Genomic DNA, 15,547 nt, shown 5'->3' with positions numbered 1-15,547 from the left:
TGCACTCCATGGGGTCGCTAAGAGTCGGACAGGACTGAGCAACTTCACTTTCACTTTTCACTTTCCTGCATTGGAGGAGGAAATAGCAACCCACTCCAGTGTTCTTGCCTGGAGAATCCCAGGGACCGGGGAGGCTGGTGGGTTGCCGTCTCTGAGGTCGCACAGAGTCGGACACGACTGAAGCGACTTAGCAGCAGTAGCAGCAGCATATTAGTTTGAACTTGCTGATTTGTTGCCTCATAATCATTCTCATGCCACTTAAGGCACTGATGTTTTGTCTCACTATACTGAGTTCCTCAAGGCCAAGGACTGGTTGTTTAATTTCCTTTGTATCTGCATCCCCCAACCCCCATCATCACTCCCAATGTGCTTAGAGAGTATTCAGGAAAATGGGTGTCAGGGAACAGACAGGGACAAGCATAGATCCCAGTATTAAAAATCAGTAGACTCACTGAGATTTAAAAACTCATCTATTTGGCTACAACCACTGGCTCCCCTCGCTTGATGTAGTATTCTGATTACTCCATAACAAACCATCCCCAAACCTAGTGGCTTAAAAGCTTCCAATGATTTATTATGATCAAATGGTTCTTTTCAACTGGGCAGTTTTTGCTCAGGATATCTTGTACACTTGGCAACTGTATAAGGGGGTGCTGGAATGCTCTGAAAGGTTCTTCATTAGTGTAAATGCTGGTGGTCCTTATATTCATTCCAGTCTTGATTTCTGAATTGGGAACTCCAACGTGGGTCCTAACCTAGACTTCGTACCAGGTCTTTTTCAAGCTAAACTGATGATTATCTCTATGCTTTATTTTTCTCTACTTATTAAATGGGGGATCAAGCATAGACCATCTCATAGTCATTCTTAAGAAGTTTTACTTTGAGATAATCATACATTTATATGCAATTGTAAGAAATAATTCACAGGGATCTCAAATACCTTTCATTCCCAATGATAACATCATGTATATCTATAGATGTTGTTTAGTCACTGTCCTGTCCTACTCTTTTGTGACCCCATGGACTGTATGTAGCTCTCCAGGTTCCACTGTCAGTGAGATTTCCCAGGCAAGAATACTGGAGTGGGTTGCCATTTCCTCCTCCAGGGGATCGTCCCAACCCAGAAATCGAATCCATGTCTCCTGCATTGGCAGGTGGATTCTTTACCACAGGGCCACCTGGCAGAGCATATCTACAGTACAATATTACAAACGGGAAATTGACATCAGTACCATCTATCTGCCTTATTCCAATTTCAACAATTCTATATGCACCCATCTGCCTGTGTGTACAGCTCTAAGAAATGTTATCACGTGTAGGTTGATGTGATCACCACCATAGTCAAGATACTAAACAGTGCCAACACCACAAGGGTCTCCACTGTTACTCATCTTCTGTCCCTCTCTTCCTGACAACCACTAAACTGTTCTCCATCTCTGTAATTTTGTCATTTAAGAATATTACATGGAATCATACATAGGTTACCTTTGGAAGTTGGCTTTTTCCACTCAACATAATTCTCCGGAGATCTATTAAAGTTGTTCCAATGTCAAGAGTTTGTTCTTTTTACTGCAGAGTAGTATTCCATGGTATGGAGGTATCACAGCTTGTTTGACCATTCATGTATTGCAGGATATCAGGATTGATTCCAAATTTTGGCAATTACAAATAAAGGGGCGATGAACATTTGTCTACAGATTTTGCATAACCTAAATTTTCATTTCCCCTGAATAAATGCCCAATAGTACAGTTCCTGGATTGTATGGCAAGTGCATGATTAGTTTTGTAAGAACTGCCATATGCTTTTATAGAGTGCCTACACTATTTACATTCCCACCAGAAGTGAATGAGAGATCCAGTTTCTCTACATCCTTGTCAGCATTTGTTGTTGTCATTATTTTTCATTTTAGCCATTGTGATGGGAGTACAGTGATATATATCATTGTGGTTTTAAATGACAGCTGCTATCTTTACTTGTGTGTATTTAACATCTGTATATCCTTTTCAGTGAAATGTTTCTTCATATATCTTGGCATCTTCTAACTGAATAATTTCTTACAGTCAATTTTTAAGAGTTCTTTACTTGGGTACTGATCCTTTGTTGCATACATGGTTTGCAAATATTTTCCCCCAGATTGCATCCTCTTCCCCTGAGCGTTTATAGAACAAACATTTTTAATTTTGATGAGGTCCAATTAGTCAGTTTTTCCTCTTATGGATTGTGTTTTGACAATAAGTCTAAGAATGCTTTCAGTTCAGTTCAGTTCAGTTGCTCAGTCCTGTCTGACTCTTTGTGACCCCATGGACTTCCATCACCAACTCCCGGAGTTTACTCAAACTCATGTCCACTGAGTCAGTGATGCCATCCAACCTATGTCTTCCCCTTCTCCTCGAGCCTTCAATCTTCCCCAGCATCAGGGACTTTTCCAATGAGTCAGCTCTTTGCATCAGGTGGCAAAAGTATTGGAGTTTCAGCTTCAGCATCAGTCCCTCCAATGAATATTCAGGACTGATTTCCTTTAGGATAGACTGGTTGGATCTCCTTGCAGTCCACGGGACTCTCAAGAGTCTTCTCCAACACCACAGTTCAAAAGCATCAATTCTTCGGCGCTCAGCTTTCTTCAGAGTCCAACTCTCACATCCATACATGACTACTGAAAAAACCATAGCCTTGATTAGATGGACCTATGTTGGCAAAGTAATGTTTCTGCTTTTTAATGTGCTGTCTAAGTTTGTCATAACTTTTCTTCCAATGAGCAAGTGTCTTTTAATTTCATATCTGTAGTCACCACCTGCAGTGATTTGGGAGCCAAGAAAATAATCTGTCACTGTTTCCACTGTTTCCCCATCTATTTACGTGAAGTGATGGGACCAGATGCCATGATCTTAGTTTTCTGAATGTTGAGTTTTAAACCAACTTTTTCAGTGTCCTTTTTCACTTTCATCAAGAGGCTCTTTAGTTCTTCTTCGCTTTCTGCCATAAGGATGGTGTCATCTGCATATCTGAGGTTATTGATATTTCTCCCAGTAATCTTGATTCCAGCTTTGCTTCATCCAACCCAACATTTCTCATGATGTACTCTGCATATAAGTTATGCTTTGTTTAGCCTTAGGTCAATTTTTCCCCTATATTTTATAGTGTTATAGTTTTAAGTTTTACATTTAAATCTGTGATTCATTGAGTTAATTTTTATATAAGGCATGAGATTTTGATTGATGCTGGGAGCCGGTGAGGCATTCCGCTCATGACAAAGGTCATGAGGAAGGAGGCTCGGCATACGCAAAGGCGGGATCGAGCCTCAGGAGTCCCCCCGGATATTCTTGAGCATTTTCCCCCAAAAAAACCAGAGTCTGCCTACTTTATTGCTTTGTGCTCTCACCTCTGACTTTACTGGGGGCTGTCCCCTACCACCATCTCGCTCTCTCTCTGTCAAAGAGTTAACTTACAGCTCCAATTAATAAAGTTCCTGGGCAATTAGGAGTGTTTAAATCCAAACCCCTCAGATGGCTCTCTAACTCGCCTGACAAGTTTACCCGGACTCCTGCAGCTATGCATACGATTGTTTACAGTCTCCTAGCCTCCAGAGGCACGGGAAGCTTAAGATATTCAAATAGCTTAGAGCCTCTCAGAGAGTTAAAAACTGTCAGAATAAACTAGTAAAGGATTTCATTGATGAGTCAATGCTTGTTGCCAAGTTTTCACATCCCCTGAATTGTATCCTTGAATGTGTATTAATTAATAGTTGGTATATAGAAAAAAATAAGTAGTGGCCTTGGTGTTATTAACTTTAGACCCTTAAGGTAATAAATTATTTTCTTTGTTGTAAACCCATTACACATCCGCCCTATAGGAATGCAATTTTATCTTTGGAAGATGGCGCCAAACCTTAAAATAATTACTCTTAGAGAAAATAAGTCTTTGTTGATAAGTTCTTGTCAAGAGTCATAAAATGTTAGTAGGCCTTCTGGCCAGAAGATGATGTAAATCACCTAAACCATTTGTATACGATAAATTTGCAGGAAAAAAACCTTGGTTTTTGATAAGAATCAAAGACTGCTGACTTTGCATCCCCTATTATCCTCTATGTGTAACTTAGGGTATAAAAGCCCCTGTTAAAAATAAAGCTACGGGCCTTGCTCCCCAACGCTTGGTCTCCCCATGTCATTCTTCCCTTTAACTTCCAGCTGAGTCTCCATCTGGAGCGCGGAACCCACCACGCTTACTAATTATGCCTGGGCTTCTAAGACCCACTCGAGAAGGTGTCTAGGGTGAGGCACCTTCTGCTATTCGAGAGGGTGCCTGCGGCCTACGTAAGTGGTGCAAACTTCTTGTCTTGAAGTTTTATTGGTCTCCCGCATAAACCAAGCTACTCAGCCTCTTTTCTCCACTGAATTTTCCTACTGAGCTATCCTCATTCTATCATTCTTTATATCTCTAATTAGCATATAAATAGTCGCCTAGGCCCTCTCTTCTTCGAATACCCTGGATCAGCTGGGGCTGGTCCCCAGCAGATTGAGGTTCACTTTTTGCCTGTGGATGTCCAGTTGCTCCAGCATCATTTTAAAAATAACTATCTTTCCTCCATTGAACTGCCTTTACACCTTGGTCAAACATCAGTTGGGTATTGTATGTATTTGGGTATTGTATTGTATTTGTAGACAAGCTCATCTATGTCTACAAAAAACCTTTCTCAGATTTGGCTAGGAATTGCATTAAACCTACAGAACAGTTTAGGAAGAACTGACAGCTTTCATGTGTCTTGTCTTCCAATCCATGAATACAATATGTTTCTCCATTTCTGTAGGTCTTTCTCAATTTCATATATCAATGCTTTTTATATTTAAGCATATAGATCTTGTACACATTTTGTTAGATTCATGCCTACATATTTTATTTTCTTTGGAGCAATTGCAAATGTTATTGTGGTTTTAATTTTGATTTCCAGTGTTCACTGCTAGTATATATAAATGCAATTGATTGTTGTGTGCTAAACTTGTATAAAGTGTGCTGTAGAATACACAGTCACTTTATTTTTTCCCAGCTTTATTGCAATTTAATTGACCTAGAACATTGTGTAAGTCTACGATGTACAACATGATGATCGGTCACGTGTATATATTGTGAAATGATTGCCACAATAATGTTAGTTAACATGTTCATCACCTCACATCACCTCACATAATTACATTTTGGGGGTCTATGGTGAGAACATTTTAAAAATCTACACTCTTAGCAACTTTTAAGTATATAAGAGGGTTATATTACATATTTAATTATATCCTAATTGTAGTCACCATGCTGTGCCTTAGAGTCTGAGAACTTATTTATTTTATAGCTAGAAGCTTGTACCCTGTGACCATCATCTCCCCATTTCCCTCATCCTGCAGCTCTTGGCAGTCACCATTTTACTGTTTCGAAGTTTGGCTTTAAAAAAAATTTATTTTCTGCACTATGTCTCAGTTGTGGCACTGGAGATCTTCATTGCCTCATGTACGATCTTTGTTGTAGCATGTGGGATCTAGTTCCCTGACCAGGGATCCAACCTGGGCCTCCTGCATTGGAAGCCAAGAGTCTTAGCCACTGGACCACCAGGGAAGTCCCAAAGTTTGGCTTTTTTTTCTTTAAAGATACCACAGATAAATGAGATCATACAGTATATGTCTTCTTCTGTCTGATTTATTTCACTTAGCATAATGCCTTCAAGGTCCATCCATGTTGTCAAAAGTAGAAGAAGTGAATGTAAAAATGGAAGCATTATGGAATGAATAATATTGATCAGTGTTCTGAGAATATAGATTTTAGCATTTTAAATCCTTCTCATCCTATCTGAACCTGGAAAATCTGGTTATTTGATGATCTTTCAAAAACTAGCAGGTCATATAGAGATTAAGAAGAAGTATATTATGGCATGGGGCTTCCCAGGTGGCACAGTGAAGAATCAGCCTGCTGATGTAGGAGACACAAGAGACGCAGGTTTGATCCCTGGGTTGGGAAGATGCCCTGGAGAAGGAAATGGCAACACGCTCCAGTATTCTTGCCTGGAAAATTTCATAGATAGAGGAGCCTGAAAGGCTATAATCCAAGGGATCACAAAGAGTTGGACACAGCTGAGTGACTAAGCACAGCACACAGCAAATTGTGGCATATGTTTACTTCTTTATACAGAAAATCAGACCAACCTAAAGTTTGTATTAATCAAATACTTGATTCAGTATCTAGAAGTTGACCTTTGAGGACCCTTAAGCTGCATTTAATATGACCCCATTTATCACTTGTATGTATTCATGTTTGTTACGGAATTTTTGTCTTTGTTATATTTTCTTCTTGCTAGTCATTTCTAAATGACTCTCCACTTTCACTTTCATCAAGAGGCTTTTTAGTTCCTCTTCACTTTCTGCCATAAGGGTGGTGTCATCTGTGTATCTGAGGTTATTGATATTTCTCCCAGCAATCTTGATTCCAGCTTGTGTTTCTTCCAGTCCAGCGTTTTTCATGATGTACTCTAAGTGCTAGAACACAGAATTGGCTGTCAATAGTGTGGTTCACCTAATATTTCCATCTTTCTTTCTTTAAGATTCATGTAGAACTTTACCCTCACCTCCTACTATGAGCACCACCATCTGATTTGCTTTGTTGTTCAGTCACTGAGTTGTGTCCAACTCTTTGCAACCTCATGGACTGTAGCATGCCAAGCTTCCCTGTCCTTCACTATCTCCTGGAATTTGCTCAAACTTATGTCCATTGAGTTGATAATGCTATCTAACCATCTCATCCTCTGCTGCCCCCTTCTCCTTTTGCTGTCAATCTTTCCCAGCATCAGGGTCTTTTCCAATGAGTTGGCTCTTCGCATCAGGTGGCCAAAGGACTGGAGCTTCAGCATCAGTCCTTCCAATGAATATTCAGGGTTGATTTCCTTTAGGATTGACTGCTTTGATCTCCTTGCAGTCCAAGGGACTCTCAAGAGTCTTCTCGAGCACAATTCAAAAGCATCAGTTATTCACCACTCAGCCTTCCTTATGGTCCAACTCTCATATCTGTATATGACTACTGGGAAAACCATAGCTTGCTGTGGTCATTGAAATCTTAGGAGAAGTGATGTGTGGGAATAAAGAGTTAGTGCATGATTTGTCCCATTCCCTTCCCACTACCACAGGAATCATGAATGCATATTTTGAAATGAAGCCTGAGTTTCAGAGTGACTAAGATGAGCAAAGATCCCAGCAGAATTATTTTGGAAATCAAAAGTGTGTGATACATGGAGCTTTGTGCAGCACAGCTTCTGAGATTTGGAGGTTGCTTCTTTTTGCAGCGTAATCTGCCCAATTCTGACTGATACCACCAGTAAAAACAATTCTGTTTCCTTGTATTTTGTGAAAACCAGAGAAGTAAACAGAGCAGCCTATAGAATCCTGGAAACAGAGTTAATAGAAGTCATTGTTTTTTGGTTCTGTGTGTTCTTTTTAGCTAAGCTGTCATTTTCCATTTATGCCTTTCAGTTACTGTATCAAACAACAATTACCCAAGGAATTTTTTGATTTGTGCTTTGTGTTATATCTGAATAGCATTTTATAGAAATGCTTTTCCTTTTAACTGACTTTAAGAGAATTATGGGAGAATTTTACATCATTCTCTTCCCAAAGAAGCACATCTCCAGATTTATCATAAAGCCACTGAAAAAGCAAGATTTGGTTTATAGGAAATTTCAGGAACATATGTATTTTAAACTCATCACACTGTGCAGGATTATAGTAAATATGTAAAAGATGAAAGGGAGTGTATTCTTGACTCAAAATCATAGCATGCCCACAATCACCATGAGTGAGTCAAATGGGTAGAGCATAAAATACATTCACTTCTGGTTGAGGATTCTTCACGTAGTTTAATTACATTTTCAAGCAGTCTCATAAAGGTATGCAAACTTTGTTCACTAGGGACATCATAAAAATAAACTGAAGATCAAGTGTGTGCAAGTGTTATACTGTGTATAGAAAAATGCAATCTGGTGGAATAAAAATTGCCTCCCTAGTAGCTTTATTGCTATAAAGCATTTAATCACTTTAAATTGTCTTTGCTTAAATAGCTTACAATAGGATCTCAAGGTACCCACAGTTCTTTAGAACTGCCATGAACTGCTCACAGTATTTGTGTTTATTACAAAGCTAGGGAGCAGAAAGTCAAGTCGCTCAGTTGTGTCCAACTCTTTGCGGCCCCATGGACTGTAGCCTACAAGGTTCCTCCATCCATGGGATTTTCCAGGCAAGAATAGAGTGATCCACTATTATTCTTCAGTAGAACCCACAGAAGTGACTGTTTCATTGTCTTTGGTGCTTTGCGTGTTAAGTCACTTCAGTCATGTCCAACTCTTTGTGACCCCGTGGACTGTAGTCCACCAGGATCCTCTATCCATGGAATTCTCCAGGCAAGAGCACTGAAGTGGGTTGCCATCCCCTTTTCCAGAAGATCTTTGCATGGTTTTAGAATCAAGCATTTCTGAGTTTGAGTCCCAACAAGTCATATAACTTTTCTGAGTCTGTTTCCTTTTATGTAAAAAGAAGATGATATTATTGCTGCTATGGAGGTTCAGTGGCCTAATGTATGAGGAGGGCCTGGCACAATGCCTTACATAATGCCCGTTAGTTCTTTCCATCCCCACTTTTCTTCCCCGCCCCCATTCCTTAGGCCAAATGTGAGAGCTATTCCACACTAAGTAAAGTCCTTTATTAGCTACTTAAGATTTAGTTCCCTGTCTGTAGAAGAGAGTGGGGATAAAAGCAGGAAGAATACATCAATAATTAGTCCAACTTTCCACCTTCTTCTTACAGGCAGGGAGTGAGTTGGGGAGTAGAATGCCAACATGCCTTCAAGTGGAATAGTCAAGAGACATGCCAAAATGGAAGTCACTCTGTCTTCACACACAGGTGCATCAGCACTGGGTATCGTCCTGGTGCTGGGAGAACATCATAAAATATTCGATGCAGATTTGGGCCTAACATCCTTTTCTCTGGCTTCATGGCACATGGACTAGAAAACAAGACACAGGCCAGAGTAGAATCATGAGAAGCCACCTGCATATCCTCACATCCGAATTCCCTGTTCTTCCAGTTCTCAAGGAAAGAAAGTTTGTTTCTCATTAGGAAATGATGCTGACAACTCAGCATCAGTTATAACCCAGGGAATAAGGGCAGGAAACAGAAGATCTAAAGAGCAAAGATGGCAAAATGCTGACCCAAAGGCTGACGAGAGCCTGCACAGATATTTTGCTTGGACTGAACAGAGATTTTTTTTTTTCAAAATTTGAATTGGTTCCAAACAATCTTTAGTGTTTATTATTAGGATATTTCACATAAAACCTTGATCTCAACTTCCTCTTGAAAAATTAGAATTGCTGGCAACAATGGGCCGATATCTCTGCCTAGTAACATACTCTGGAACAGAGGAGTGGCTGCTACTTTCACATAGCATATGTGCTCATCAACTACCACAGTCTCTACCCGTCCCATTGTGTCCCTTTTGTTACCTTCAGGCCTGCTTTATTCATTCAGATTACTTTTCTAGTCTCTAGAGCCATTTGGAGTTTTTAAACTTTATTTATTTATTTTTGGCTGCTTTGGGTCTTCATTGTTGCATAGGCTTTCTCTAGTTGCTGTGAGTGGGGGCTACTCTTCTTTGCAGTCTGCAGGCTTCTCATTGCAGTGGCTTCGGTCTTGTTGTGGAGCACGGGCTCTAGGGCACGTGGGCTTCAGTATTTGTGGCACATGGGTTTAGTTGCTCTGCAGCGTGTGGCCTCTTCCCAGACCAGGAATCAAACCTGTGTCTCCTGCGTTGGCAGGCAGATTCTTAACCAATGGGCCATCAGGGAAGGCCAACAGTCATTCAAACTTGAACCATGGTGTACAGTGATAACTGTTTAACAAGTGACTCTCTAGGGAGAAAAACTGACAATTTCCGATTTCTGTTATATAAATATCCCCAATATGGTCGATTTCAAACTACCAATGTTTTGTCATTTAACACAGAGCGGTTAAGAGATGCACATAATTGCCCCTCCCAAGCTGATGGGAGCTGGCATCAGAATACCACGGGCTCGAACCCACTCAAAAAAGCTTCAGCAAAACAAGTGGGATGACCAGGGTGTGAGCTAGGAATTCTTATTCACAGGCTAAGAGTCAGAAATCAACCAGAAAAAGTCAGGTTCAACACCTGACATGGAACCCATCATTAAGTCAACACTTCTTCCTTGTTCCCTACCTCTTTTTAAAAATCCCACAGGCAAATTATCCAGTTTGGGAGCATGGGTAATATGCAAGGGAGGTATGGACTGATGAAGGGTTGGCACTAGCTTGATGAGGTCAGATGACAAAATACAGGCCCCCTGACAGTGCTGCTGAGTCGTTCTTTTCAGCTGAATATTACACTGCTTTTCTCCTTATGAGAAGGAGACTAAGGGAGGGGACCAGGGAGGGCAGTGAGCTACCCATTTAGAAGCCAAGTTGGCAGTGAAAGGGAAATAGGCTGTGAATTACATCCAGAAACCTCTTCTCACACCAGAACTGCAGGGCTGCTGACCTCAAATGCAGAGGGCAAAGACCACAAATAGGGACATCCTCTTCTCACACCCCATGCATAGTACAGTATTCTAGAAGGTGAAAACTCTACACACCTTCAAGGCAACTTAATCCAAATCTGATTAACCTACATGTGGAGAAACTGAGGCCCAGGGAGGAGGCAGAGAGTGGGTAGGTGGCTCAGCTGGGTCTGGAAGCCTGGTTTTCTGACCACCAGGCTCAGACCTTTTTTTCTACCAAACACTGTCTCTCAAGGAGTTAAAAAGTGAAAGATTCAGTCCAGAAATGGGTGGTGTTGCCAAACCAGCAACATGAATAATATTTTTTGACTGAATCAACTGTCTGTTTAGGCATCATGTAGACACAGTCAAGCACTCATCTCCAGTTTTCCCTGTGTTTGGATGGTTTTAAAACCTAGCAGAGAAGCTGCATGTCCAGGGAGTTTTGCCAAGAAAATCTGAAAATCTAAACAGCCACTCTCACATTGGCCCTATAACCAAGTGTCCAAGTCTTTTTTTTTTTTTTTCTTTCCTTTTTCATATTAGAGAAAATATGTTCTTGCTACAAGAGAAGAAGCATCAGAACCTGGATGGATCCTTGAACTGAGATCAGGATTCTGGGCTCCAGTCCTGACTTTGCTTTGGATGGGTCATATCCTGACCTTCCTGTGGACCTCAGTTTCCCCATCTGTTCCTTCAAGCTCTTTGATTGTAAAATCATATTCTGGGTGCCCAGTCACTCAGCCTGTTGGCCTCTTCCAACCTGTGTTTCTTGGCCACAGAGCATTCTAGAAGCCAAGTGCCAGATATATGGCTGAACCTCTGAAATTCTGCTTGTTGGGCTTATTCTCCACAGCAGCTAATTTATACAGACAGGCCCCAAATGTCTGTACTCATGACAGACCTCTCCTCTCACTGCCTTTGAATTTTCCTGGTAACCTCTCAGTCATAAAAGCCGCCTGTAATCAAAAAAAAAAAAATTCTCCAAGAATCATATCTTTAAAAATAAAAAAGCCTAAGCCCAAATGAACCTTTTACTAGATTATGGGCTCCAGTGCTTATTCCTCAGGGGAGTCTTATGAAATCAGAGACAAAAACTTGAGAACAATCAGACAAAGAGATGTCAAGCGAAGGTTTGGGTTTATTTAATTTTAATGTTTTCAAATCCACCCTGAGTTGGGAGGGAGGGTGGAAAAAACACAGAGAAACCCCCCTCCCAGCTGCAAAGCCCACGTGCTCAGCCATGCTTTTCTGTCATTTAGATTTCAGCTTTCCCCAATATTAACGGAACTTAAGCCAAACAAGAGTTCCTTTTATTCCTTCTACCCCTCTGCTCCATGCTTGCTAAGTCCTGTGCAAACTTGCCACAGTTCCTAAGCACATGGCTGTGAAATTATCAAGGCTGGACGAATGCCAGTACAAACCAATTTATTGGGGTCCTGAAATTAACTAAAACCTAGAAAGCCTGATTAATTGTGGCACAGCACAGCGAGGAGCATTCAGGGCGGGGGAAAGGGGCAGCAGGCCAGAGCACACGCAGGGCCTCTGTCCTGCCTCTTGATTTACAGGACACATAAAGAAGAGTTCCTTCTGTGCACAGGGTTGTGCTGCTCTTACTACGTATTCATCCCTAACCAAAATGTCACTGTGTCCAGCAGGGAAAATGGTAGTCAGTGTGTCTTAGCTACCTATGGAATCAGCCAATCCCATAATGGTAGTGCTTGGGATTAATTTAATTTAATTTGGGCTTCAGGCCCCCCATTTGGAGTGTCATCTTGGAGAGCCAGTGCTATTGTGGTTTCTTGGGGCACCTTACCACATAAGAGGAGGAATAGAGTGACTCTAGGGTAAATTGTTGGGGTCAAAAAAGATACTGGGGATTTCTCTGGTGGTCCAGTGGCTAAGACTCCCCACTCCCAACATGGGGAGGGGCTGGTTCGATCCCTGGTCAGGGAACTAGATCCTTCATGCCACAACTAAGAGTTTCCATGGTGCAACTAGAGACCCCGCATGCCACAGCTAGGGATCCCTCCTGTCACAACTAAGACCCAGTGCAGCCAAATAAATATTAAAAACAAGAAGATATTGGTGTCCCCCACAGACCAGTACCTTCTCAGTTCCTGTTCAAAACCATGCCAGACCAATCCACTGCAAAAAACACTCCTCATCTCCTGGGGCGGGCTCAGGGATGAATTAAAAGTTAGGCATTAGCAGATACAAACTACTATATATCAAATAAATAAACAACAATGTCCTACTGTATAGCATAGTGAACTATATTCAATATCTTGTAATAAAGTACAATGGGAAAGAATCTGAATATATATACATATGTAATAAATGTATATGTAACTGAATCAGTTTGCTATACACCAGAAACTAACACAGTATTGTAAATCAGCTATACTATATAAAAATTAAAAATAAAAAGACTCCTTGTCTATGGTGGGAATGTAAATTGATACAGCCACTACAGAGAACAGTATGGAAATTACTTTAAAAACTAAGAATAAACTACCATATGACCCAGCAATCACACTACTGGGTGTATACTCCCAGAAAACCATAATTCAAAAAGCACATGTACTCCAATGTTCACTGCAGCACTATTTACAATAGCCAGAACATGAAAGCAACCTAGATGTCCATCAATAGATCAAAGAAGTTATGGTGCATATATACAATGGAATATTACTCAGCCATAAAAAGAAATGAATTTAAGTCAGTTGTAGTGAGGTAGATGTACCTAGAGCCTGTTATACAGAGTGACTTCAGCAAGAGAAAAACAAATATCATATATTAACACCCACATGTATATATGGAATCTAGAAAAATGGTACTGACGAACCTATCTTCAGGGAAAGAATGGAGATGCAGATGTAGAAAACAGACTTGTAGACACAGCGGGGAAAGGAGAGGGTGGGACGAACTGAGAAAGTAGTATTGCCATACATACATCACCAAATGTAAAATAGCTAGCTAGTGGGAAGCTGCTATGTATTAATAGCACAGGGAGCCCAGCCTGGTGCTCTGTGACAAGCTAGTGTGGGGGTGGGATAGGGGAGTGGGAGGGAGGTTCAAGAAGGAGGGGATGTATATATCTATATATATCTATATATAGATATAGATACATATAGATATAGTTATGACTGACTCATGTGGTAGTATGGCAGAAACCAACACAACATTGTAAAGCAATTATCCTCCAGTTAAAAAAAGACTCCTTGTTTAAAAGTATTAAGTACAATGTCTAAAGACTCCCAAAGTGTTTCCCAGTCAACACCCTTGAAGGCAGAGACAGTAGCAGCAAGGAGACTTCTCAAGCTTGGGAACGAGGCATGGCTATAAAGTGCTCAGTTGTCAGCAGGTGGGGGGTTTCCACTTCTACTCAGCTGTCTTAGAGCCCTGGCATGGGCATAGTGGTCTAATATGAAAGCTTCCAGAGTGCCAGACCCACTCTCACTGGTTTTCTTTGTCAGCTCCACATCCAGGCTGACTAAGCAGTATAGAAAGTGAAGCTGCTCAGTCGTGTCTGACTCTTTGCGAACTCAGGGACCATAGCCTACCAGGCTCCTCAGTCCATGGGATTTTCCAGGCAAGAATTCTGGAGTGGGCTGCCATTGCCTTCTCTAGGGGATCAAACCCAGGTCTCCTGCATTGCAGACAGATGCTATACCGTCTGAGCCACCAGGGAAGCCCAACTAAGCAGTATGCTCCTATGTAATTGTACCACTGTTATAGCACTGAAGTATTTCCTAGACGCTGGGTACAGTGCAGCTATCTCAGGCTTCCCCAAGTGTCCCCTGCAGACTCCACTGCTTCTGCCCCTCCTCTGGGACCCTTGAGCATTCTCTATGATCCACAGCTAAAGGGTAAATGGCTGGCACAGCAGAAGGCCTTTAGTATCCTGTACCCATGGTCCTCCAGCATCTTTTCTGGTTGGTTATTGCCCAAGCTGGACCAGAAGGTAAGTATTTTGGAAATCACTTGGTCCCATCACTTCATGGAAAATAGATGGGGGAACAATGGAAACAGTGACAGACTTCATTTTCTTGGGCTCCAAAATCACTGTGGATGGTGACTGCAACCATGAAATTAAGACGCTTGCTCCTTGGAAGAAAAGCTATGACAAACCTAGACAGCATATTAAAAAGCAGAGACATTACTTTGCTGACAAAGGTCCATATAGTCAAAGCTATGGTTTTTCCAGTAGTCATATATGGATGTGAGAGTTGGACCATGAAGAAGGCTGAGCGAGAAGAATTAATGCTTTCGAACTGTGATGTTGGAGAAGACTCTTGAGAGTACCTTGGACTGCAAGAAGATCAAACCAATCAATCTTAAAGGAAATCAGTCCTGAACATTCACTAGAAGGACTGATGCTGAAGCTGAAGCTCCAATCCTTTTGCCCCCTTGATGCAAAGAATTGACTCACTGGAAAAGACCCTGATGCCGGGAGAGATTGAAGGAAGGAGGAGAAGGGGATGACAGAGGATAAGATGGTTGGATGGCATCACTGACTCAATGGGCATAAATTTGAACAAACTCCGGGAGATGGTAAACGACAAGGAAGCCTGGTGTGCTGCAGTCCATGGGGTTGCAAAGAGTCAGACACGACTTTAGCAAATGAACAACAACAACTAAGCACATCACAAAATGATACCTTCATTGCTGGTGGTGATGAGGAGAAACATACTGAGAAAAGCCCCTCAGGATCTTCATGAGAAAAACACCAGGAATCTGTTTCATTCCTCAGGGCAGCCCTGAAGCCATGAGCACTGGCACTGCCACCAGCTCCCTGGGTAGAGAGCATGGCATCTAGTACAAGGGCTGGCCGGAAGTGAGTATGCAGGAAGTGTGCATGCTCCTGCTGCTGTTGCTGCTGCTAAGTCGCTTTAGTCGTGTCCGACTCTGTGAGACCCCATAGACAGCAGCCCACCAGGCTCCCCCGTACCTGGGATTCTCCAGGCAAGAATACTGGA

The sequence above is a fragment of the Bos grunniens genome, chromosome X (genome assembly GCF_055505025.1).
Source record: "Bos grunniens cultivar Pamir isolate PY7600 chromosome X, Bosgru_T2T1.0, whole genome shotgun sequence".
NCBI lineage: Eukaryota > Metazoa > Chordata > Mammalia > Artiodactyla > Bovidae > Bos > Bos grunniens.
This window is presented reverse-complemented; position numbering follows the sequence as displayed.